Genomic DNA, 26,917 nt, shown 5'->3' with positions numbered 1-26,917 from the left:
GTGTAAAGATCTGGAACAAATCCACTTCTCCTTGAAACCACTGCCTTGTCTCAGGAGAAGCTACTGCATCAGTGCCCTTGGTTGTTTGTGCCAGCACAGCAGTCTCCCCACAAGCTTCAACCAATCAACTTTACTATTTCATTCTAATGCTTCAAACCATAATGGTGTGTACCTTGAGTGTGTCACAAACTTCAATTTTTTTTAATATACCTCATCTATCCCATAGGCATGTCTGCAATCCTCTTTGCTCCTCAGATTACCACCACACACCCCTGAAGTATCATGCATCAGAAGAAATGCTTGTTTCTAAAACACACCACAGATTTTGCCATTTCTACCTGCAACACACCCCTTTCTCCTCATTCGTTTCAATACATATATTTCCTTTGAAATATAGATGCAAATTTACTCATTTTATTTCCCACATACTAGCATGGGTACCTCATGTGTATTCCTGTGTTGGCATGTATTAGTCTCTTGTCTGGGTTTTCATTTTTCTGCACCCATCATTCCTATAAGAATTTCAGTACCCAGGAGACAGACTGTAAGTTATACTGAGAACATATATATATATATATATACAGCAGAGTCTGTTGTACGTGTAGGTGCTTAAACAAAGACAAGAGGAAGCCAAAGTTCACTCAGATATCTCTAGAGCTATCTTCCATTACCTTTCTCTATAAAATGTTTTTTTCTGACATTGTTTGATAACCTCTATTTTATTCCTTCATCGTGATGAAAAAAAAGCCATCAGAGTTCACAAATCATAGTCCCTCTTGCTTAAAAATATAAATTCTTCAAAAATATGTTAGCATTATTCATATAAGTTACCCCAAAGATAGTCTCATTGATTATAAAACATTACTTTTCTTGTCTGTTTATGTGCACTCAGAGACATGCCATTTAGCCCCAGAGTAATTGAAGTTATTTGTAATGGGCTGGCTTGCTGACAAATATTTAGACACATACACAACCTGAGAGATTTCTGAGTCCCCAAGTTCACACAGTTCCTCCAACAACCATTCCTCCCAATTAGAGTCCTCAGTAGAATAAATTGCATACCAGCACATACCATACAACCTGAACAAGGTCAGTGATGAAAAATCCAGTGTTCAGCTAAGAAAGAATTGTGATATATTGTGGTATTAAAGTGCAGCAGTGGAGGAAGAAAGAATATGACAGTTTAGGGTGGAGAGCTGCATAGCACAAAGGTATATTGTATACATGACATAGACCTTGGACTCATGAACTTACTGAAATCATGGATGCTTGCCCAAGATTAGGTCCTTTAACAGTCCATTATGAATGAGGTAAGTGACCATAAAGTCCCATCCTTCCCAGAGAGGCTATCGGCAACCCATGCTTGTCAGGGTAGGTATGCCACTTTTTTTCAGTGGGTCACCACAGATAAATTAGCCTTGCTGCACTAGAAAAGTTGTTACACACCCTTAGGCAAGTAACTGGTTTTAATTAAAAGAAGACATGGGCTAGGTGGTGGTGGCGCACACCTTTAATCCCAGCACTCAGGAGTTAGAGGCAGGCAGATCTTTGTGAATTCGAGGCCAGCCTTGTCTACAAGAGCTAGTTCCAGGACAGGTTCCAAAACTACAGCGAAACCCTCTCTTAAAAAACAACAACAAAAAAAGGAAGACATGAACATAGGAAAGGAACACTTAAGAATATGGATACTAAAGGGAGAAGGATGAGAGAGATGGATGAGAATGGAAGGTGAAGTTAATAAAATTAATTTTACGAATGCATAAAAATGTTAAATAATTTTAAAAGAAGAAAATAATCAGGAGTGTGTAAACAGATTTGTTAGCTATACATCTGACAGAAGATTGGTGCTATAATATGGAAAGAGTTTTTAAAACTTAGATATCTAGAAAATAAACAACCCAATTAAAAACATGGTATAATGAACTGATTAGGAAGTTCCCAAAAGAAATATGAAAAAGTAATGAATATTTATAAAATGACTTATAAATGCTAATAAATTTTTTTAACATCTTTGGCCACCCATAACAATGACCAGCATGGAACAATAACTCAAAGGGTGCAGTGGTGCCACACATAACTTACAGGCAATGAACTGTTCTCTAACTTGACACAAGTCTGGCTCAACAAGGGGGAAATCATGCAGGGTACTGGAATCCTGGCCAACTGCCTAGGACTAGTGAAGTCATGAATATTGGAGAAGAACATACAACCACCACTCTACTCAACCAGAATACTCCCTAACCATATTCTAAACATTTGTCCTCAATACCCACAGATGAGTGAGGTCTTTACCCCAAAAGAAACTTTTCTTTTCTACAAATGGAAACACAACCAATCAAAATACAGTTGTGGATCTCAGTCCAAATGGATACATCTACAAAATAACTCCCGCATATAAAGTTTAGGAAACATTGTGGAAGAGGGGACAGTGAGGCAAGCTTTCTTATTGGACTTTCTTGGACTACCAGTCTGCAAATAATAAAAGCTTGGCCTTTAGCTTAGTCTGCTTTCCAACTAGCTCGTATAACTCAAATTAACCTGCTTCTATTAATCTCTGTTCTGCCACATGACTTTTACCTTTCTTTCATTCTTTACGTCTGACTTACTCCCTATCTTGCTGGCTGTTGGTTCTCCTAATTACCTAAATTTATTTGTCATTCCTCTCTCTACCCCAGGAGTCCTGCCTATTCTCTTCTGCATAATTATTGGCCATTCAACTTCTTATTAAACCAGTCAGAAAACACCTTGGCAAAGATACTTCTTCATGGTGTATAAAAATATTACCTCACAGCAGGGCAGAAAAAAACTATAATAGCTAGAATATCAGGGAATTTGCTGTGAGACTGTGTCTCTTAAGAATATTGGAAAGCTACACCCATATAAATCTCACCAATGACTGTCTAAACTGATCAAGGACAACTATAGACATCTCAGTTTGGATGTGGGAAACACCACAGGGCTTCAACTCTGCACAAGGAATTACAGGCAAGTAAAGAATGCTGAGAATGAGAGAAATAGTTTTCCCCAGAGAGGAGCATACTAGCTGGTTATCCAATTTCAAATGACTAACCCTGGAAACATGCATGCATACAAGTAATATTACACAGGTTAAACAGATTATATTCAATAACATATAAGCATATGCATTTACATATATCTATGCAACAACTGTAAATGAAAGAGAGGCCATGAATTTGAAGGGATTGAGGCAAAGAATATGGGAAAATTTTGGATGGAGGAAAAGTAAGGAATAAATTGTGTAACTATATTATAATCTTAAATATAACAAAAATTAAAAAAACTTCAAGGTATTTCTTAATTTTCTTTTTTAAAAATAGACTTAAATAATAGATTTTGATCAATTTCATCCTCCTCAATCCACCAAAATCCACTTTCTTCCCTACCTGCTCAAGTTTGTGTCCTTATTTTTTAAAAAAATTCATCAAGTTCAATATGTGTTGCCCTTCTACTCTCTGGTATATGGCCATCTACAATCAACAGTCAAAACAAAACAAAACAAAAAGCAATGTAGACAGAAGTTTTTGTCCTGACTGGCTAACTCAGTCAGTAGAGCATGAGACTCTTAATCTCAGGATCATGGGTTTGAACCCCATGTTGGACACCAAAACAATAAATGGCTCTCCTTCTCACAGCAGCTATCAATTGCTGCAATCTTCTCGACTAGGGATAGAACTTTGTTCCTTCCTTTTCTCCCCGGCTGGGATTTTTTCAATATTAACCTTGCACGGGTTTTGTGTCTGCTTTCATAACAACTATGAATTCATATACGAACCTGTTCTACTATGTCCAGAAAATACTGCTTCCTTGTAGTTATTCATGATCTCTGGTTTTTACACTCTTTCTGTCCCCTTTACAACAATGATTCCTGAGCCTTTGAAGGGGGAGCTATGAATGCAGATGCATCACCAGAGCCTGAGAATTCCATAATCTAATTATATTTAGAATGGGAAATATCAAGAAAACAAATAATTACAAATTCTGGTGAGAATTTGGGAAAATGGGAGCTCTTTCCATTATTGGAAGAAGTGTAAACTGGTACAGCAAATATGGAAATCAGTGTGGAGGTTCCCCAAGCAGCTAAAGTAGAAATGTCAAATGTCCCAGCTATAGTGCTCTTGGGCATACACTCAAAGGACCCCGTGTTTTATAACATATATACATGTATTTCCATGTTTATTGTGGTTCTATTCATGATTTTCAGGGAGCAGAACAAGCCTAAATGCATATCTACTGATAAATGGTCAATCAAAAATACAGTACATATATACAATGTACAGAACAAAATTTTATTCAGCAGTAAAGAAGAATGAAATTGTGAAATTTTCAGAAAATGGAACTGAAAAAATTATACTGAATAAATTAACTTATACTCCAAAAGACAAACAGTGCATGGTCATCCTTATGTAAGGATCACAACTACAAACTTACAGTGTGCTTTAACATTACATATTCATAACAGCCAGAAATATTAAAATTGGCCAGTAGAGGGCAGGAGTGGGGAAGTAGAACACAATGGGAAAAAAGTAAAGCTGATTGTTGGGTATTCAAAGATCTAAGCAGGAACTAATGGGAAGAAGGGAAATTAAGACGGGGAAGAGAGAAGTAACTAAAATTAAGGACATATGAAAACCTCCTATTTTGTAATTTTATTAAAACACATGCTCCTGAATCAAAGTACCTTCTGCAAAAATATTGTTCTTCCCAGAAACCATAGGCAATTAAATGAAAATTTCAATACGGGACATTTCCCACATGAGTTTTTGGCTATGGAGACCACAGAGATTCTAAAAATAATATATTTATTGCCACTGCTCCTGGTTGTCCATCAGACATTAGGGGTAAGACCCCATTGCAGAATACAACATACACTTCAGTCTAAAGACAAGAATAAATCAAGCTAGAGCTGATCTAGAAGCATTCTCCTACCAGGCAGTCTTCATAGTACCAGAAGGTGCTATGATGACTACTATGAAAGAAGTCATCAACAGTCTTATCCAGTCTTATCACTTATTCAGTGAATCCCCAAGGCTATAAGAATGACATTTCAAGATGTGCTCTTTCCTACAACAGTAGCATGGCTATCATGGGGGTAACCAATAAAGTTTTTATTGAACTTGAGCTCTGTGTCATTGGAGGAAATTAATGTTTGGTTCTGTACTTTGGTCAAGAGTCTCTAGATGGGGAAATCATAGATCTTAGGGGGAGCCTACTACTACTGTGTTGCTTATAGTTATGTTGTCAAAGTGCCCCATAAAATTCTCATTATCTGTACCCATAAATTAATGCTACAGCCAGAATTAATCAAGAAAGCTTCTTACAGCAGTGGATAGTAGTCAACACAGAAACCCCTATGTGCTGGCTAGGTTTTGCTAACTTTACACAAGCTAGAGTCATCATAGTGAAGAGATCATCAGTTGAAGGAGAAAATGCCTCTGTAAGACTGGCCTGTGGGCAAACCTGTGGGAGCATTTTCTAGATTAATGATTTATATAAGAATTTTCAGACTATTGTGGGTGGTGCTAACCCAGGTCAAGTGATCCTGGAGGGCATAAGAAAATAATCTGAGAAAGTCAGTAAGCAGCATTCATTCATCCATGGTTTCTGCTTCCAGCTTCCTGCATTCAGTTTCTACCCTGGCTTTCCTTAATAGTGGACTATAACTGTAAGCTAAAATAAACCCAGTTGCTTTGGGTTGTGGTCTTTATCACAGCAACAGAAACACTATGGCACCCAAACTTGCCAAAGTACTGAGAATAAGTGATGTTGGATTGTTCGACCCTAAATTGTGAGGCTTTAAGCCTCAGGAAACATCAAGGGAGAGGAGCAAAAACAATGAATGCCAAAGGATGTAGAAATACGCATCAAAAAGTTGTCTTCTAACATGACATAGCAATTGTAGTCAGAGACTCACTGCAGCAACTGTCGTTATAGACAAAACTGGACCCCTCAACATCCCATCATGGATCCAAGATGATCAGTAAGGTCTCACCCTTCCCAGAGAAACTATTTCTAATTAATTAGTGGTTACTGGGGGAGGATCATTTTTTTCTTCCAGAGATAGCCCCTGGTAAGTTGCCCTTTCTCCAGTAAGTAGTCTCCCACACTCTTAAACAAAAAAACTCTAATTAATCTCTGTGGGTCACACACAGAAAGAAGATACAAAAATACAAAAAGTTGAGAGAAAAGGGTGCCAATAGAAAAGGAGGGAAGTGGGGGAAGCAAAAGGAGAGTCAGAGATGACTACAGTTCATTATAAAATGCATTAAATTTAAATCAGCTTAAAAATTAAGGTACACACACAATCACATTTCTTTTATCTGCCAAGGAACTGTTAATACATAATGTATATGTGTATGCGTGTGTGTTGTGTGTGCTACATGCACATGAGTGTGAGTGTGTAGAGCATTCACCTGTATGAATATATGGAGGTCAAAGCAGGATGTTGGGTATCTTCTACTGATCTCTGCCTTATGGCCTTGATACCGTATCTCTCACTAAGTTGCAAATTTCTAATTGAGGTAGACCTAGCTAACCATTGAATTCTTTGTGTCTTCCTGTAGCCATGACATGTGTAACAATGCCTGTCTTTTAACACGGGAACCAGAAATTCTAACTCAGTTCCTCACACCTACAGAACAAGTGCCCTTTCCCACTGAGCCACTCCAGTTCAGGAATCTTTTAACTAGTTTTAATTTCCACTGATTAATTCCAAATTGGATCCTCTGTATGAAGTTTCATATCATATATCTAGAACATTTTTAATACACAGGAATTTATCTTCAGGGTTCTTATGTCTCCTTAAAGGCCTGGCGAGGAGGAAAAAATTGTTTAACTTTTCATTTTGTATTCTAGAAATAGAATCTGATTAACATGACTAGACATCTAGTAATTCATGAATCGTGATTCTAACTGGATTTTAAATCTATTGATATTCTGTTGTGGTTGTGCATATATTTTCAGAAAAGCAACCACTTAAATCACATTGCCTGGTCACAGGCCCAAAACCAATTTTCTATATAGTACTTTATAGTTACTCCCATGAGCAGCACCCCATGAGCAGAAGCAATCTGTGTGAGTTGATTGTTTCAACGTCACTCATTCAAAAAGCAGAATAAAAAATTAATTTTAACTGGAAGCTGTCAAATATTGATGGCTATTTTTCTCTTTTAAACTTCTGGCTTTTTTGGTTTAACTTAAATTAATTAATTAATTGTAGAAAACCCAAGCTATCTTTTTTTGTAGCATTTCACTGAATTTCAGTTAATAGCAGTTTTACAAGACATGAATATCTCTTGAACTTGGTACGTTTCTCTGTCTTTGTTCCTGGACACACAGATCACATGCCATAAATGATAATTTGCCCCTGTCTAGGTTGCTCAGGGAACCTGTTGCTCTTGTTTTTGAGAAAATATCATTAACTATAGCATTGTCTTCTTTAAGTTGATATTCTCCAGAGTGACACATAACATTTTATGCTTGTCTATTATTTATTAGCTTCAGTATTTTCAAATTAAAACCGGACTTATAACATAACAGTGAGTTTCTGCAATGGGTTAACTTATACCAATCCAAATGCAAAGCTACATGCAGAAAGAAGAAAAGTAAAAAAAAGTATGAATTTTATTTCTACTATGATGCTTTATTTGTTTCTTTTCTTTGAACTTCTAAACAAAGTATAGCTTTGTGATTAAATAGGTATAATAGAATTTGTGTATGGACACTTCAGTCATCTTTATATTACATCCACCATGGAAAATATCAACCTGTTCCGAACATTCTTGCTTAGCTATGAATTTGACTTACTTTGTAAATTTATGCATTTAGAAACAAATTAATACACTCAATGCCCCAGTTCTTTCTAAAAATAAGAAATTAGCCAGTCTTATTTCATTAAATATTTTGACAAGGCCTTTATGTTCTCTATTCTCATTGCATTAAGCACCTCTCCATAAACCTACCTTCTACTTTGACCACAGTAGATTTGCTCTCTCATAAGTAAAATTGTAATCTCCTAATGGTTACTTTCAATTGTTTTCTTCTATAATCTAAAGTACATTTATTAACGCTGATACTTTTCACTTCTCTTTCTTTTTAGGTCTTCATGTGTCTTTTTTATCACTGATAATGCTTATGTTGATTAGGGTCACCTGAGACCTTTTGCAGGTTTCAGCTCTTTTAAGTGATACCAATCATTCTTGTTGATCCACGGAAGTGTCAGTTTCAAAGAATAAACTCACTGAAGTGCTCTTAAAATCCACCATTCTGGTATCAACAAGCTGATATTAAGGTTTTATATCAATGAAAAGGACACTGAATAGCTGTAAAGCTTTTGAAAAAAGTTGTATCATGCAAAATTCCTGATTTAGGACCTTCTACAGAACTACTGGTGATATTAATATTTCTGCATACTTCTAAATCAGTGGTGAGAATCAATGAAAATAGATTTAACATTATGGTCAATTATCCTTGTTAAACAAGCCAAAGCAATTCATCTTGAAAAGTAATTAACTTTTTAATAAATGGTAATAAAATAAATTAGTGTTGATGTCTGATTGTAGACTTCTATAACCTTTTTAACTTTATAAATAAAATTAAATTCAAAGTATATTATAAATTAAGAATAAGAGCCAGAAATGTAGAAATCTTTATAGTAAACACATTAGTAAATTCTTTGGCATACGTTCACAATAAGAAAAGCACATTAATAATACAGAAATTTAAAAAGTGTAAACAGCAGAATGTTGGATCCTGTTTTCGTATCCAGTCTCTTAGCCTGTGCCTTTTTATAGGTGAGTTGAGTCCATTGACGTTAAGTGATATTAATGACCAGTGGTTGTTAACTCTGGTCACTTTTTTAGTAGTAGAGTTTGTGTGTTTCCTTTCTTTGAGTTGCGCTGGTGAAAGGTCTCTAGATGTCTGAGTTATTGTGGTCATTGTTGGACTCCTTGGTTAGTGATTTTCCTTCTATTACTTTCTGTAAGGCTGGATTTGTGGCTACGTGTTGTTTAAATTTGTTTTTATCCTGGAAAATTTTGTTTTCTCCATTTATAGTGAATGAAAGCTTGGCTGGGTATAGTAGTCTGGGCTTGCATCCATGATCTCTTAGTTTCTGCAGTACATCTATCCAGGACCTTCTGGCTTTCATGGTTTCCATAGAGAAGTCAGGTGTAAGTCTGATAGGTTTACCTTTTTAAGTAACTTGGCCTTTTTCCTTTGCAGCTCTTAATCTTCTTTCTTTATTCTGTATGCTTTGTGTTTTGATTATTATATGGCGAGGGGATTATTTTTTGATCCAGCCTATTTGGTGTTCTGTATGCTTCTTGAACATTCATAGGTATATCTTTCTTTAGGTTGGGAAAGTTTTCTTCTATAATTTTATTAAATATATTTTCTGGACCATTGAGCTGCGCTTCTTCTCCTTCTTCTACTCCTATTATTCTTAGGTTTGGTCTTTTTATTGAGTCCCATATTTCCTGAATGTTTTGTGATGAGAGTTTGTTGGCCATGTTGTTTTCTTTGATCAGCGTGTTTATTTTCTCTATGGTATCTTCAGAATCTGAGATTCTTTCTTCTATCTCTTGTATTCTGTTGGTTATGTTTGTTTCTGTAGTCTCTATTCGTTTACCTAGATTTTCCATGTCCAGCTGGCCCTCTGTTTGTGTTTTCTTCTTTGCCTCCATTTCAGTTTTCAAGTCTTGAACTGTTTCCATTATCTGTTTGATTGTTTTTCCTTGGTTTCCTAGGGTATCATTCACTGATTTACTCAATTCTTCAAACTTTCTGTTATACTTCTCATCCATTTCTATAAGGGCATTTTTTACATGCTGTTTAAGGACGTCAATCACTTTCATAAAGTCAATTTTTTCTACTTCTTCTTGATTAAGGTGTTCATGACCTCCTGTTGTGAGGTCACTGGGTTCTGGTGGTTTCATATTGTTTTTCAGATGTTGGTTGAATTCTTGCATTGGCACCTGCCCATCTCTTCCTCCAAATGCTTCCCTATGGATCTTCTTTTACAGGATCAGGTCTCCTTGCCTACTGATGTACATTCCCAGTGATGGCACTCCCCAGTGATGGCTCTCCTGGTGCTCCAGTGATGTCTCTCCTGGTGCCAATATCAGCTCTCCATGCTGGTTGGGTAGTTCGTAAACAAAGCACCTACCTTGCTTGGTGCAGGCAGACTAGTGAAATTTAAACAAAATTTAAAATTTATGCACATCAAAAGACACTATCAAGAAAGTAACAAAGACTAAATATGTGCTGTAAGAAAACATTAACAATGGATGTATCTGACAGGCAATTTAATCCAAAATGTATAACAAATTCTTAAATACCAATTTTAAAGCAGCCTAATATTTAAGAATATAGGCATAGTTTTGTCCATACTGCTTCCTGCTGTATGGGGGCACTGTTAATCAGGTCTTTCATGGTATATCTTGTGTGCTATGTTCATCTCAGTCAGCAGTTGGGTGAAGTAATTTTTTGAGGGTGATCAGAGCAACCTTTCAGGAAGGCATGGTCTATCATACCAAAAAAAGGAATATGGTATGTACTCACTCATAAGTGGATTCTAGCCATAAATAAAGGACATGGAGCCTATAATTTGTTATCCTAGAGAAGCTAAATAAGAAGGTGAACCCAAAGAAAAACATATATTTAGCCTCCTGGATATTGGAAGTAGACAAGATCACCAGGCAAAAGTTGGGAGCATTGGGGGTGGGGTGGGGTAGGGGAAGGGGAGATGGGGAGAGAAAAAGGAGAAGGGGAGGATTGGGGATAGCTTGGGGAAATGGGATGGTTGAGATGGAGGAAGGGTGGATATGGGAACAGGGAAGAAGATATCTTATCTAAGGGAGCCATGTTAGGGTTGGCAAGAGACTTGGCTCTAGAGGGATTCCCAGGTGTCCAAGGGGATTTCCCCAGCTAGGTCCTTGGAAAGCTGGCATTTTAAAACTGCCACTTTTTCCCTGCTATGGCTGTTGAGTCAGAAAAATCTCTCTTAAAGGAGCTATGGCATGCTGCCTCTAGCAAACAGCAAAACTATGTGTTAAACTCTATATTTTTTTCTTCTAGAAATCCTTTCAAGTCCTCTCAGGTTTTAATGGATTTAGTTGACCATGTTGGAGTGCCAGTTGTTGTAAGGAGAGGGTCTGCTTGTTGATCCAGGCCAGCCCACTAGCTTAGCCCCGAAATAACCACACAGAAATTGTATTAATTAAAACACTGCTTGGCCCATTTGCTCTAGCCTCCTATTGGCTAACTCTCACATCTTGATTTAACCCATTCATATTTTCTACTGCCCATGATTGCTAAGCACACATGAAAGAATCTTGAGACCATGGGCTCAAATATCTATACTACATTATTTCCTTTCAAGTTCTTATGTGAGAATTTGAGGATATAAAACTTTACAAAATAATGTGAGCTCTCACAAAAGTAGAACAAGTAGGTGCACCTGTGACTAGCTGCTCTGTTTAATATTTTTTCAAAAGACCTCTATAATTCTCTGGTGGCTTGTTTATCCATTTGATCCTTGATCCTTTTGGTTCTGTTGATATAGGGTGGTTTTGTATTATCTGAAATTTAATCAAGCATCTACATTGTTGTGTCATTAAATGGTAATCTGGGTTCTGCCTTGTCAGTTCCCTTTGACCAACATTGACTTAGTGGGATAAGGTATATGGAAAAATTTAAGATTTTATCTTGAGAGCTAAGAAAAGTAGCTATGAGCATTACAGTTCCATTATTTTTCCCTGGAAATTGAGTCCTGGAATATCCCTATTGAAAATTGTATGAACCCCTTCCCAAAACTTCTTTGTAAGTTAAAAATCAAGTTTTAAGTGTTTAGTATGTATATTCTTCTGAATGGTAGATAGACCTATTCTAGTTTGTGATCTGTAACTTTTAACTTAATTTGAGATATTTCTAACTTAATTCTCTAGTACATTACTAGAAATGAACCTAGGTGTTGTTTTAAAGGCCAGCAATACTGAAGTAGCTATATTCCACAAAGAAAATAAGTTTCTTACATTTTCCAGGGGAGTGAGCCTACTTTGTCTATCTTTATCTGCTCCTGAAGTACAAAGGTATGTCAGTCAGGACTTTGCAGGGAAACAGAATGTGGGTGTATGCATACATCATAGATGTAAGTATACAAAATGTGTATTATAATAAACTGGTTCCCAATATGGGAAGTATGGCATCTTATGATTTTATATCTGCAAGATAGAAAACCCGTGATGAAGTTCCTGTGTGAGTTCAACCAAAGAACTCAGAAACAGACAAAAAGTGCAAATTCTCCTTTCCTATAAATTTTGCTCTACTCAGTACTTATGAGATTATATAACAAAAAAAATCATACTATGAGGTATGATGTTTTACTTAGTAGACTAATTCAAGTATTAATTTCATCCAGAAAGAGCTTCAGAGAACAACAACAAAATGATATTTAGATAAATAGTGGCATGCTATACAGTTGGGGTGATAAATAAATTGATCATCAGAAGGCAAAAGAGACATCTACATTTGTACAAACACCTGCCATGAAAGCTTGACAACCTGAATCTGACCTCTGGCACACCCATGAAAAGCCACATAGTAGTATATGTCTGGTATCCCAGCATTTCTATTGCAAGATGGGAAGCAGAAATAGAGGAAACAACCAGAGACTCTCGGGGCGGACAGAATACACAGTACCACAGGAGAAGCAAGAAACATCCTGCCTTAAAACAAAGTGAAAGAGGAGAACAGACTAATAAAAAGTTGTCCTCTGATTTTCACATGGGCACCATTGACAATGCATTTACACACACACACATACACACACACACAACACAGCTTTTTAAAGTCGGTATGCATATCAAATGAGAATAATTTCAAAATGGAATTCCATACAGAAAGATTTCAGGATACTTAAAATCTCTCCAACATTTACTTTCCTTGTAGCACCAATTGAGGGATATTCAGAATGCCTTGGCTTCACAATTAAACAGATACAAGTTGGCATGTCCTCCTTTGCTGGCTTGCCAGTTTGCTTGTTTAATGAAAGGTTGATACTAGTTGATACATGGTACTTGTTTACTTCTTTGACAAAAAAAATTGGTTCTTTATTAAGGACTAATTTGAAGATGCAAAAAGATAACATTTCTACATAGTTCTTTGCATAGCTATTCCTAAGATATTCATGAAGAACAAATGAATATAGAACTGTCATGGGGGAAGTACACATTTATTACCTGGAATTGCTCCTGGATTTTCTGTAAATAGGAGTCATATTTTCTGTGTTAATAAATCAATTCAAGACTGAATCTTGAGTTTATCTTGGCTCAAGACTAAATACCTTATCCGTCTGGTTACAAGTGAGCTATGAGGAAGTCTTCCACTAGAGATTTCTGGTATCTGAAGAAAGTCTACAGAACTGAAAATTGTAGACAAGCACTGTGTGAACCAAACTAGACAAGTTCATCTTCCAAATCCTGCACAGAGAAACTCAGAGCTGAATGCTGATTCCTTTACAGCCCAACTGGAATGTCATGAGGCTAGCCTAGCTCACAAAGATTTACATTATCAACTGCAATCATCATGTTAGCAGAATCTTTTCTTGAGATAGGCGTTATAAAATGTATTAGTAGAAAATAATGCAGCCTCTACAAGCTTCTATATGCAAAGGCACAAACGTATCCACAGATGTTCAACTCCTAGTTATACAAGCTATAAAAAGTTTCCTTTATCTAGAAAATGGAAGCTACTCCATTGTCATGGAGATTCATCATTTCCAGTTTCCAAAACTCACCTATGTGAGGGATTATTACTTTTTATAATTATTTTCTTTTCTTTTTGAAATTATAAGATATATACATCATTTCTCAATTCCTTTTCCTCCCTCCAGACTTACTCATATATACTTTCCTTGCTCATTTTCAAATAAATGTTTTTCAATAATTGTTGTTCCATAATTATATGAATATGTATTGATATATGTATACATGTATACATATCTTGCCAAATATAAACTTCTCAGATATATACTGCTACTTGTATGTATATTTCCAGGGCTGACCATCTGGTATTTTGACATTAAAAAACCAATTAGTGTGCCATTCCCTGGGGAAGACAATTTCTCCCACTCTCAGCATCCCTTAGTTGACTGTAGTTCCTTGTGCAGGGTTGAGGTCTTGTAGGCTTTCCGTGGTCCACTTTAGTGTGTACAATTATCATCCTTGTTCAACTTAGTTTTCTTCTTGTTGTTGTTCCTAGTTAAGTTGTGCTGCTTAATCATGTACACCCACCAGGCTTAGAAACATTGAAAATAGTTCAGCAAACAGTAGACAAAACAAATAAATGGTGCAGAATTTTAAACTTTCCTGAAGTGATTGCTGAACTGTTCTGCAGTGGTGACTCATTCAGTAGGATACTGATGACCTGTAAAAGAATTCAGTCAGACCCACAGGAATCTGCATTCTGGCAGTCAAAACAGGGAGTTATTTACAGTGAGCTTCTTTAATCGTCCAACTAAAATTTTAGGGAAATTGAGAGTAAGAGCTAGTGCACAATATTGAAAACTAAAATGAATTGAAGAACATTTGTCTTCTCTCTTCTTGTTGTAGTCTATTTATACATTTTTAGGACTTTAGAAACCCATACAGAAAAGATTTCCAAATTCCAATCTCAAGTCCCATCCCATTTCCTTGCACTAGACTTATCATTACAGAATGCAGATTTCCTGTGCTCAATACTGACAAGTTAATTCTCTACCTTTCCTGTCTTTTAATAGACTTTTCCATTTCAAGTATTTCATGAACATTCTGATGATTAAGCAAACATTTAGAAGTCATCCTTGATTCCTTTTCTGTAATGGAATAAATCAGGAAACCCTAACAACCCACTCTAAACAGTTATGAACACCAACAGTCCACTATCTCTTTAGCTGTTTTCCTGAAGCACTGGAAGGCCATCCTTTTTCTCCATAATTTTTAACGCCCTCTAAATTGGACACATTTTCTGCCTGCTCATTTGTATTCTTGTGTACATATAAAATGCATTATCCTAGAAAGAAAATAACCTTGTCCACAAAGAAATGGTTATATCTAATAATAAGTGTGACACACACACATACGTGCCATGACTCAGAAGGCCTATGAAAGGCAGAGAAAAGATTTGAAATGAAGTTTCACATAGGAAGGTGTAAGTTGAAATAAAACTATTTTAGTTCAGTTGCAGCACTTTCGAACATATATGTTATGCTACTTATGAGAGGGAATATATGTACACGTGATCCCAAAGGCACATGCCAAAATCATAGGACAGTTTGCTTTACATACTTTAAGCAGTGAAATCAAGCTAGATCAGGAATCCTTGGTCAAATTACCTGGAGTGGGTCTGATGTTTCTATTTTTAATTTTCATATGATTAAATCACATGCATAGTTGAGAATCACCATTTTTTGATATAATCTGACATTCTGTCCTTTCCAGAATTTTTCCCTTTGTTTCATAGTAGCTATCAAATTAGTTCTATTCTTATCATCTCAAACAAATTTCATAATATCTTTACATATTTTCAGTACCCATAACTCATAAATGATACTGGCATTTCACAAGTGGAGGCCAAAGATTTTGCTAAATGTGATTATATACAAGTGTCTTCTCCAAAGGTAAAAATTACCTAGCCCAGAATATCCATACAACAAAGTGTATAAATTCCATTTTGAGGATGAAGTGTGGGTAACATGTGTTTTACCTGTAAGATTCTGGTTTGGTTTCAGCAATAAGATGAGAATCAATAAATTCTGGAAGCAATTGCAAATTTTAAATTCCTAGTAGTGTTGTATGAGGCTCCTTGTTTGTTCCCAGCTGTTTAGCCCCAAAATAATCACACAGAAACCATATTATTTTCAATATTGCTTGGCCAATAGCTTAAGCATATTTCTTGCTAACTCAAATCTTAAATTAACCCATCTCCATTAATCTGCATATTGCCACAAGGATGTGGCATAACAGGGAAAGTTCTGATGTCTCAGGCAGGACTACATGGCTTCTTCCTGAATCTGTCTTCTTTCTCCCAGCATTCAGTTTAGTTTTCCCTGCCTAGCAAAGTTCTGCCTTGCTACATGCCAAAGCAGTTTCTTTATTCATTAATCAATGAAAGCAACACATAGCAGAAGGACCTCTCACACCCTTTCCCCTTTTCTGTTGAAATAAAAAGGGAGGCTTTTAATTTTAACATAGTAAAATTACATATAACAAAACAGGTATCAAGCAAGAATTACAGTTACAATATTTATATCTACTTTATATTTTATCATTACTAAGGAAAATTATAACTAACTATTCTTCAACTTCATCAAAGACTCCAGAAGGATATAATATTACCTAAGTAAATAGGAAGTGCATTGCAAACAATTTCCAAAACTCTAGAATTGACAGAGACATCTCATTACCTAAACAGTCACCCAAAGTTCTGTATCATTGGGGTATCCGATCTTCAGCCCATAGGCCCATAGTGTCCAGCAGATTTTGATATGAAGCATGAAATTTCAAAGACAGTTCTGCCTATATTAACAGTTTGTCAGTCACATTTTTCTGTGTCCTGCAGAATGTCTGGCAGACTCTTTCATGAAGCAGGAACCCTGAAGGATAGTCTCACCTTTAGGCAAGTTCAGCAGTCATTTCTCTGTGGGTCCTGAATCTCCAGTTTATACAGAAGAGCATCAAGCATTCAAGGCAAGAGCAAAGGAATGTCTTCCATACCCATTTTTCCTCTTGAAGTAATTGGTACTGCCAGGAGCAGAGGTGTCTCGTTGTCATGAAAAGTCCTAAGTTCTTAAAACACTTTAAAGGTCATATTTTATAGTCTTTGAAATGTTTGTAGAATGTCTATCCATGTGAAATACGCCTCTGCACATCTAGAAAACCTAACTACAAGCCTGACTATTATAGATGACTATTTATTGACCTGTATTTCTTAACTATACATTTTTAAATGAGCTGCACAAATAAAGGACCTCAATAAGAGCAGAAATATACATAACAACAAAACTGATTTTTAATTTGTATCCATAAACCAAGATCCATACCAATGAAAATCTCTATATCATATCTATAACATATTCTCCTTTAAATGTAAACAAACATTTATAAACAATATTTGCAAATATAGGTATAGTTCTTTCCAAAATTCTTCCTTCTTTTTGTTAGGTGAAATAATTTTTGGGGGGGGTGTTCACACCAACCTTTCACTGGGTCTTGGTCCATCAAACCACATTAGTTTGGAAGGATTCCACAGGCTCTTATCCTCTGTGGAAACAAAAGAAGAACTTCTTTTCCAAAGAAACAAATCCTTAGACCCAAATTTGGAAGTCAAGATACCTTTAGAACATATATGTTGGTTTAACTTAGCAGTCACCAGAATCAAATGTCTCTCTGCAGTCAAAAAACTCAAACTTTGAAAACACAATAATATACATAGTTCAGACTCTCTTAGTATATCCCATCTTTATGTGGTTTATTTTTCTTTATTTTTATTACATTTTCTACAAGTTTGTTCTGTCCCTTTAAAGACTTTGTTTTATTTTATTAAAAAAACATTTACTTCTTTTTATAACTCTCTATACTCCTTTTCTTTCCTCACCCAAGCCCATGTTCATTTATCCAACACTGTGACCCATTTAGAGGTTTTTTTTTTTTTTTTTTTTTTTTTTTTTTAAATCTGAATCTGTCTTCATTGTGTATCTGTAATTATTCTGACCAGGACTGATTCTTAAAATGGTTGGCACTTCTTAAGAAAACTAAACAATGGTGTGACAAATACTAAGGTTACTTTGCCTTTTGACTTCACCCAGTCAAGCATGTCTGAGGGATGTTCACTGCCCCTGCAAGCCATGCACACCACCCCAGTTCCAAGTATGCAGCAAGTTTATGTCAAGCTATTAAGCAGTTTGTAACACATTGCTTACAAACCCCATTTACATGCTCAGTCTCCTAAAGAATCAGAGTTTGTGCTGGCAACATGAACTAGGATGCTATCATTTTGAAACTGCAAGGTTTTTTTTTCTTTTGCTAGTACCGCTGAATCAGGACGACCACTCTTAAAGGAGCCATGCCTTTGCTTACTTCTAGCAAACAGAGCAAGAAGCTTCATCAAACTCTATTTTCTGTGTCTATAATTACTTTTCAAGTTCTCTCGGGTTTTTATGTTAATATAGTTACCCACGTTGGTGCACCAATTTGTTGGATGAGACTGCTTATCTGTTCCCAACTGAAAAGCCCCAAAATAATCACACAGAAATAATATTCTTTGCAATATTGTTTGGCCAATAACTTAAGTGTATTTCTGGCTAACTCATATCTTAAATTAACCCATCTCCATTAATCTGTGTATTGCCACAAGGCTGTGGCTTACCAGGTAAAGTTCTGGTGTCTGTCTCCAGCAGGGCTACATGGCTTCTCTCTAACTCTGCCTTTTTTCTCCCACCATTAAGTTTAGTTTTCCCCCTTTAGTTCTGCCTTGCTATAGGCCAAAGCAGTTTCTTTATTCATTAACCAATAAAAGCAACACATAAACAGAAAGAGGTCTCACACCACAGTAGTAAGAGAGAGAGAAGATAAGAAACTAGGAACAATCAAAATGAAACTAGTAACTTCAGGCAAATGAAGCTTTTAAAATTTGTTTTCTTTTATTTCTTCCTATATAACATCTGACTTTGCAAAATTAATCATTTTTTTGTTTTTCAAAACAATTTAATGATTTTTATTTATTTTGTCCATGTGAAAGCCATAGAAGAACTTATGGGACTCAATTCTCTCACTCTATCATATGGATCCTAGAGATGAAACTCACGTGCTCAGTATGGACAGAGAAACATTTATTTACTGAGTTATCTCATGTGCCCAACACCCGCTTTGAGAAAAAGTCATACTATGTAGCTATGACTAAGGTAGAATTCATTCTGTAAATCAGGCTGACCTTGCCCCTGCCTCTGCCTCTGCCTTTCAAGTACTGGAAGGATGTATACCACAATTGCTAAAGCTAGTACATTTTTAATGTTTTTCTTAGTTCTAATTTTCTGCAATTATAATTTTTTTTATAAAATAACAGTAATATTTACGGGGTGACATTATCATCATAAACCTTGTCATATACTCTCTTGTGAGATTGCAAAAGCTTGAGATAGTTTCAAAAGATCCAAGTAGTTTGCACCCTACTAATGGGACAATGCTTGAAATTAAAAATGTCATTTCTCATTTATTTGTTTAAGTTAATTCATACAGATGTAATATGAAAAGCACAAGCCTTATTTAGGCTTTTGATCATTGATGTCTGTCATTGATTACTTTTTCTCAGAAAGCTGTTCATGCTAATTTTTGATGATACAAAATCTATGTTTTCTCTCAAGTCTTTTCCCTTAAAGTAAGTAAAAGTGCATGTATGTATAGAAAATAACAGAGGACTTTGTTAACTTTTTGGTCCTTCTTAAAATTACCATTGACTCTGGCAGAATTTTGTTATTCCTACTGTTTTACAGCATGAACATTAATTCAGGAAATAGAATCCAGGTATATAGGATTCTAGGAGCTATAGTGGTTCAAAATAAAATAACCACCGTAGGCTCATAGAGAGTGGCACTATTAGGAGGTATGACCTTGTTGAAGTAAGTGTGGCCTTGTTGGAGGAAGTGTCACTGGGGCCAGGCTTTGAATTATTAGAAGATCAGTCATGTGTAGTGCCTCAGTGTCTCTTCCAGATACCTGCAAATCCAAATGTAGAACTCTCAGCTTCTTCTCCCGAACCATGTCTGCCTGCATGTTGCCTTGCTTCCCACCAATATGGTAATAGACTTCTGAAACTGTAAACAAGCACCAATTAAATGCCTTTCTTTATTTGAGCTGCTGTGGGGGTTGGAGAGATGATTCAAGTGGTTGTCAGCACCGACTGTTCTTCCTTAGCATCTGGGTTTAATTCCCAGAGCCACATGATAGCTCACAACTGTCTGTAACTCTAGTTCCAGGGTACTCAACACCCTCATTAAGACATACATTCAGGTAAACCACCAAAGTACATTTAAAAAGTTGCTTGTTCATAGGATCTCTTCACAGCAATAGAAACCCTAGCTAATTTAGACTGACAATAGAATACCAACTGACATCATTTTCACTGAATTATGCAGAGAAAAGTGTTCTTTCTAAGAAAACACTAATGAGTTCAATAACTATAGGAATTTAAAGTTGAGTGTTCTCTGAAAAGGTTTCTTCTTTTGCCTAAATAAAAAGGAGTTCTGGAAATATTTTTTCAAAATAGCATATTGCCATAGAACTCATAATTAAAGAATTGGTGGATAAAGGGAGTACAAAAGCTATTATTTATGAGTAGTTGTTATTCACCCAGAAAAGGCAAGATTTGCTTTATCAAATAGTGTTTAAGGAAAAATAATAGCACAGATACTTTTTCAGTGAGGTAAAATCCAGACCAAAGGAGATTAAGCAGACTTGTCCAAGTGCCATCTGGCAGAGTGGTGCAACCTATAACCTCAATATTATGGAGACAGAGGTAAAAGAATAACAAATATGATACCCTCTCAAGTATGAATAAAGGAGCTCTGGATGCAGCTTAATGGTAGAGAACTTGTCTTCCATGAGCAAAGCTCTAAATCTGATTTACAGCACTGAAAATTTATTAATTGATGATTGATTGGTTAAAATAAAACAAAAATGTGTAACTTCCAAGTTACCCCTATTGCTATGTGACATTGAAAAATCTTTGTGAGTTTCAAATCCTATCCTCGCCCACCTTATCTTATAATTAGCATAGAATCAAATGATTGATTATTCTATAGATGAAAAATCTAGAACCCACTGGTCTTAAGCAATAGTTTTAGGATCTGTAGTTGAAAGTTTTTCTGTCCTGTCTGGTTCTGCTGGACTGGTTTCTCTCCTACCTGCCTGTCTCCACAACTGCTTATAAAATAATCATTTAAAGTCTTAGTGTTAATATAGTTGCTTGGTTGATGGCTAAAGCTCTTATTAACTAGCTCTTAAATTTAAGCAAACCCATATCTAATAATTGTCACATGTCTTCATGGCATTACCTGTTCTCAAGTACATCTTGCTGCTCCAGTGGCTCACTGGATTCTCCCTCGTTCCTGCCCTTCTTTATCTGAATCTCTGTTTGGATTTTCTACCTAGTGATATTTTGCCCACCATAGGTCAAAGCAGTTTTGATGGAGGTGGGTCTTGTATTAATCTGTTGCTTTTATTGGTTAATTAATAAAGAAACTGCCTAGGCCCATTTGATAGGCCAACCCTTAAGTGGGTGGAGTAAATAGAACAGAATGCTGGGAGAAAGAAACCGAGTCAGTGAGTCACCATGATTCTCTCCAGACAGACGCAGGTTAAGATCTTTCCTGGTAAGCCAGCTCGTGGTACTACATAGAATATTAGAAATGGGTTAGATCAATATGTAAGAGCTAGCCAATAAGAGGCTGGAACTAATGGGCCATGCAGTGATTAAAAGAATACAGTTTCCGTGTAATTATTTTGGGGCATAAGCCATGCGGACGGCCGGGTGCCGGAGACGAAGCCCCGCCACTCTTATTTCAACACAGTTTTATTCATTAACCAGTAAAAGCAAGACATATTCACAGTGTACTGAAGGGCATCCCACATCAAGAATCTACCAGTTCAAAAATGGCTGGATCTGAAGAGAGAAAAGACCAACTTTCTTCTACTATACCATACAGCCACTGCAAACAGTGTTCTGGACTGAATTGTTCCTACTAAATTCTTTCATAATATGTGAAAGACTTCTAAAATATTTACACAATACTCAATAACTCTTTCAGGGAAACATCAGAAGGTACTATTCATTAACAGAATTAGGAAAGGATGAAAAAAATGTATGGATGCTTGTGCTTGACTTGTATGGGCAGGTCTACCCCATCCCTATATTCTCTTATTGTTTTCTAGAAAGCCTCTCTCTGCTCAGTGCCTTATTTCCCCTCTTTTCCTATTCTCCTCAATCGCCTTGCTTTTCTCCATTATTGATAGGGATGACAACATGAACTGGAATGTTTTTGTAGAGGAAATTAACATTTATTAGAATGTATTGCATTTTGAAAGGTTCATGTACTAACATGTAGAAACATAACCATATCCCTAAGAGCCATAAACTTTCTAACAAGAGCCCTAGTGCCAGAAATGTTGGTCAGAGGACTCAAGAGACTCCCAAAACAATAGAAGGTATGGTCATGACCCTTGGCTCTCTCAACTTAACTTAAAGGTAAGATCTCCATTCCCCATCCTTTACCCAAGCTGTCTCTAATTGGTAACCATATGCAAATGAAAAATTATTTTTTTCCAAGGGAATCTTACTGGATATACAACCACTCTTTAGGGTGGGACTCATGTCTAGCAGTAGATGACCAAGATGACATGAACTCAACAGCATCTTTGTAGTTCTTCATCTCACAATACTAAAGTCATCGCATTGTTTCTTTTCTGTTTGCTTTGTTTTTGTTTGATTTTGCTTTGTTTGTTGACAGCAGTGTAGGTATCACCGTCATTCTCTGGATATCCTTGAGCTCACTTTGTAGACCAGGGTGGCCTCAAGCTGATGGAGATCCAATTGTTTCTTTCTCCCAACTGATGGGATTAAACATGTGTACCACATGCCCAATCAAAGGCTTTTTTTTTTTTGATACAGACAGAAACCCAAGTGTGACTGACAAATGGAAAGTGAAAGAATAGCTCGCATACAATATAGGTGAAAAGGATATAAACACAGATGAGGACTGGTGAAATAGGATTGAAGCATATAGTCAGTGGACTATGTCTTTCACAGTTCTCACCGCCATGAGTAAGGAATACTGTCCATCCTCTGCAACCAAATAGAAGACATGTATGTAAGAAGCCACTTGGAGACCTTGAAGTGGAGACGGTTGAGTATGTGGAGTTTCATATAATTCTGTCTAAAATAATCTTTGTGGATGAAGGAGAAGAATAGAAGATATCTAGTCCCTTCTTGCTATTAGCCCTCAAACCAATTTAAAATTTCTGATTATTATGCTATATTTAATATACACCTTGATATGGGAATTCTCTAACGTGTAACTATTGGTGGCTACAGTACTTTTCATCTAAGATTGGAGAGATACCCCATATATATGGTTTTCTTTATATTTCAACTAGCAATAATTTAAATTTACATCACTATCCTATTCTGATTTTCTACATTCTCCATAAAAATAATTATTTGTTTTATAAATAAAAGAAAAAGATATGATTATATTTGGGTTCACCTTCTTATTTAGCTTCTCTAGGATCTCATATTATAGGCTCAATGTCCTTTATTTATGGCTAGAATCCACTTATGAGTGAGTAAGGTCCAAATGAAGAGCAGAAGGAGGGAGAACATGAGCAAGGAAGTTAGGACCACGAGGCAAGGCGTGCTCACACCCACTGAGACGGTGGGGCTGATCTAATGGGAGCTCACCAAGGCCAGCTGGATGATGGAGCATGTGATCAAACCAGACTCCCTGAATGTGGCTGACGAGGAGGGCTGACTGAGAAGCCAAGGACAATGGCACTGAGTTTTGATCCTACTGCATATAATGACTTTGTGGGAGCCTAGTCTATTTGGATGCTCACCTTCCCAGTCCTGGATGGAGGGGGGAGGACCTTGGACTTCCCACAGGGCAGGGAACCCTTACTGATCTTTGGACTGGAGAGGGAGGGGAAGGAGGATGGGGGGAACAGGAGGGAAATGAGAGGAGGTGGAAATTTTTAATTAAATAATAATAAAAAAGATATGATTATATTAAAAATAGGGTCATCCCGAATGAAATATAAAGTTAGAGAAAAGATGTTACTTGAAATATGTTTTAAAAATTGTATCTTACATAATATCAAGAAAACATAATTTCCAAAGTATAATTCCAAATGAAGGTTGAAGAAATTTCAAGAAAACAATGCAACATGTAAAATCTAGAAGGCCAATTATATTGTCCATACATTACAGATGTGAAAACTACATTTCAATAGCAATGAATGCTTTAAGTCAAGTATCCCCTAATAATTAGGGTCAGCTACTAAATTATTTAGGCTGATTATTGGACGAAAAACTCAAGTATTAGGTGGAGAACAAAACCAGCTATCTTTGAAGACTCTTTATCTGTCTGATATAGTAATATTTCATTCCATTAGATTAAAAACAAAACAAGGCAAAGTCATGATTGTAAAGGAGGAGAAGTATGGTAAAGGATATCTGCTTATCTTGCCATATTTACATAATATGTCTAATGGTTGCAAACAATCTGAACAATGAGTAAAAAGGTAGTGTTGGGATTAATTGAGTCTTGGCCTTCAGCTGCTCTTCCCTTCTAATTGAAGTTACTAGAAGCTGTGCCTAGCCTAGAGGATTAGAGGATGGGATTTTCACCTGTTGGCCATTGACTGCAGGGTATTTAAGCCTCCATGGTGTTATTAAAGATGGGCTTTTGTACCAGCGATTGGAGGTCCGTGTGTTGGTCTGTCTCTGCGTGTGTTTCCTCAACCTCCAACCCCTTGCCCTAAGCTCGTGAACTGGATTCTAGCGCATAGAGCACAGACTGGGGTGGGGGTGGGAGTAAGGGGTGGGGGGGCGTTGCGCTGCAAGGTAGCTTTCCAGGACTAAAATTTCTATGAATTAACAGAAATAACACATAAGGAAAAGAATAAAAACAATGAAATCAAATGAAGTGTTTTTTAAAAAGAATAGAAGAATTTTTGTCTATTTTGAATGTGAAAATGAATTATGTGTTGATGAGAATTGCCATGCTGTACCTTAATATAATGTATATTTAGTGTTGACCATCTCTATAAAAGATAAGGGTTTTCTGCCATTTTTTTATTGAACAGGAGGTATCAGGAATAACCATTTTCATTTCACACAACCAGTTTGAGACTGTTAGTGCAAACCTCTTAGTGATTGTGCCTCTAAAGACCCCTGATGGCAAAATTTAGTTTAGACACAAATCTACCACTAATGTTTGCTCTGAATAATTTATTGTCTGAGAATATATGGTCATGGAAGAGAAATACAGAATTTACACCTAACTATAATAATGCAGAGTAGTCTTTCCTTACTAAATAAAGAAGCTGAGTGAAAGAGTTGGCACCTTTCTTCGTAAAGAGAACAACACAGTTAGGAAGCATCAACTACCTAAGAAGAAAGTCAGATGAGAACGTGGATTGTGCACATCTTGCCTGTGGGTTCAAGAGAATAATCAAAACTTTTTGCAAGATTTTGCATAAGATTATCAGACATGTTTGTTCAACAAGGACGTGAGTTAACACTCTTCTGATGCAAGATCCTCAATCACAAGTGTATCTCCCGATGAAAGCAGCTCCAAGGTTAAAAGCAGTTTCTTCATTTGGCAATGATAACACAGCAACATTGCCTGTTCTTCATAAAGTGAAAGTAGTAGATTAGGATGTTCAGATTTTCTTCTTCTTTTCTTCTCTTTTAGAAGCCTATGTGCGAACTACCTTATGGATTGCCTTCCATCTAGAAGTTCTCCTCTTGGTAGTGCATTGGTCCAAATTTTCAGCTCCTTTAGGAATTGAAGATCTGACCAAATATTACCACTCATCTACTTTCTAAAATAAAGATAGTTATCCTCCCTCATATTATTAACAGGTTGCTAAAAGTACTGGTTTGCCTGAGATTGTACTATTGACACCTATTAGAAGGTTTCTCATCAGATTTTATATATCTTAAATCAGTGAAATCTCAAAATTGTCCTAGTTCTGATGGACAGAAGATACTGTCATCCTTCTGGAAGAAACAAGTTATTTGTGTACTGAGTTTCACTCAGATTGGGAAAAAGTTAGTTCTGTTATGACATCAGTTGCTTAAGCTCCCCTAGAGCTCCTACCTCCTTAAAGAAGATAGTACTGGGCAGCTTGGGAAATACAGGAGCTCAGTGATCCTCTCACAACTAAGATATATGATATATAGAGATATATTTCAGTTAAACAGATAATCTACATCACTTCAAAAACCTACAGGATGTGGTCTTAAAAATGTTTTAAGAACTTAGACTTTTCTCGACAGTGAGACATGGCTGCTTCTGGCAGCACCAATTACTTCAGAGATGTTGATGGGCATTGAAGAAACTCATTATGAAATTTGCCTTCAATGTGACAAAGTTAACCATTTGGGCAAGAAACTGGTCTTACCTGGACAGTTTGATGGTATGCTGTATAAACTGGATGTGCAGGACCCACAGAAAAATGATTTCTGAACATGCCTAAAGGTGAGACAGTCCTTCAGGGTTCCTGCTTCATGAAAGAATCTGCCAGACAATTCGGCAGGACATAGAAGAAAGTGACTGTCAACTGTCAATGTAGGTGAAGCAGTCTTTCAAATTTCCTGCTGCATGGAAAAGTTTGTCAGATACTATGGGCCTATAGGCTGAAGAGGGGTGCCCCAATGTTACAGAAGAACTTTGGGTGACCGTCCAGGTTGCGAGATGTCTCTGTGAATTCTAGAGTTTTGAAAGTTGCTTACAATGTACTTCCTGTTAACTTAGGTAATATTATATCCTTCTGGGGTCTTTGGTGGAATTGAAGACAGTTATAGTTTTATTTAGTTATGACAAAAGATAAATTAGATATAAAACTTTAGGCTCATAAAGATAGGATAGATGATAGAGTATTTTACTCAATTTTCCAAATATAAATGAACTAAATATTGTAACTATAATTCTTGCTTGATAACTGTTTTGCATATGTAATTTTACTATGCTAAAGTTAAAAACCTTCCTTTTTATTTAGGCAGAAAAGGGGAGATAATGTGGGATTCCTTTCTGTATTCTGTGAATATGTTTTATTACTATTGGTTAATAAAGAAACTGCTTCAGCCT

This window comes from Chionomys nivalis, chromosome 2 (genome assembly GCF_950005125.1).
Source record: "Chionomys nivalis chromosome 2, mChiNiv1.1, whole genome shotgun sequence".
Lineage (NCBI taxonomy): Eukaryota > Metazoa > Chordata > Mammalia > Rodentia > Cricetidae > Chionomys > Chionomys nivalis.
The sequence above is the reverse complement of the archived record's forward strand: the minus strand, read 5'-3'. Positions refer to the sequence as shown.